Below are 663 nucleotides of genomic sequence, written 5' to 3' on the forward strand. Positions count from 1 at the left end.
CAGAAAAAGGAAGGAAAGAAATAAGTATTGAAAAGGAAGGGAAAGGAGGAGAAAGGGGAAGGAAGGAGGGAAGGAAAAAGAAGAAAGGGAGAAGGAAGGGAGGAAGGTGAGAGAGGGAGGGGAAAAGGGAGGGAAAGGAGAGAGGGCAGAAGTCCTCTTTTAGCAGGGACGAAGCTCAGTCAACCTTCCTCAACCTTCCTCGGAGTGCTCCCATGCAGGTGTCACATCTCACCTGTGAGAAGAAAGGTGGGCAGGACCGGTGACAACTCACCCCCAGCAAATTATCCAGCTTTGCCTTGTGGGGGTGCTGACCTTCCGCTCCCCAAAGGCGCGCTGGTCAGGGCATCCCCCCAACCCTCCCTGCAGTTGTCAGACCAACCTACATCTTCTTAATAAAGGGACACGACTTCCTCCCAATACCCCTAAGTCTATCCTCCCGCCTCCATGTCCCTAATTGGAACACCTGGCCACCAAGGTGGCCTCCACTCAAGATAGGTGCTCTTCCCGGGTGTCGTCCTAGGCTTCAGAGGTGACCGCTGTGGCCGGGGCTCGGTGCATCAGCTCCACCTGCGCTGTGGTTGCGCGGCCGGGGGCGGAGAGGCGCGCGGCGGAGGGAGGGGCCTGCGACACGGCCCCGCCACAGCGCAGCCGAGCTCAGCGCTG

This window comes from Microtus ochrogaster, unplaced genomic scaffold (genome assembly GCF_000317375.1).
Source record: "Microtus ochrogaster isolate Prairie Vole_2 unplaced genomic scaffold, MicOch1.0 UNK5, whole genome shotgun sequence".
NCBI lineage: Eukaryota > Metazoa > Chordata > Mammalia > Rodentia > Cricetidae > Microtus > Microtus ochrogaster.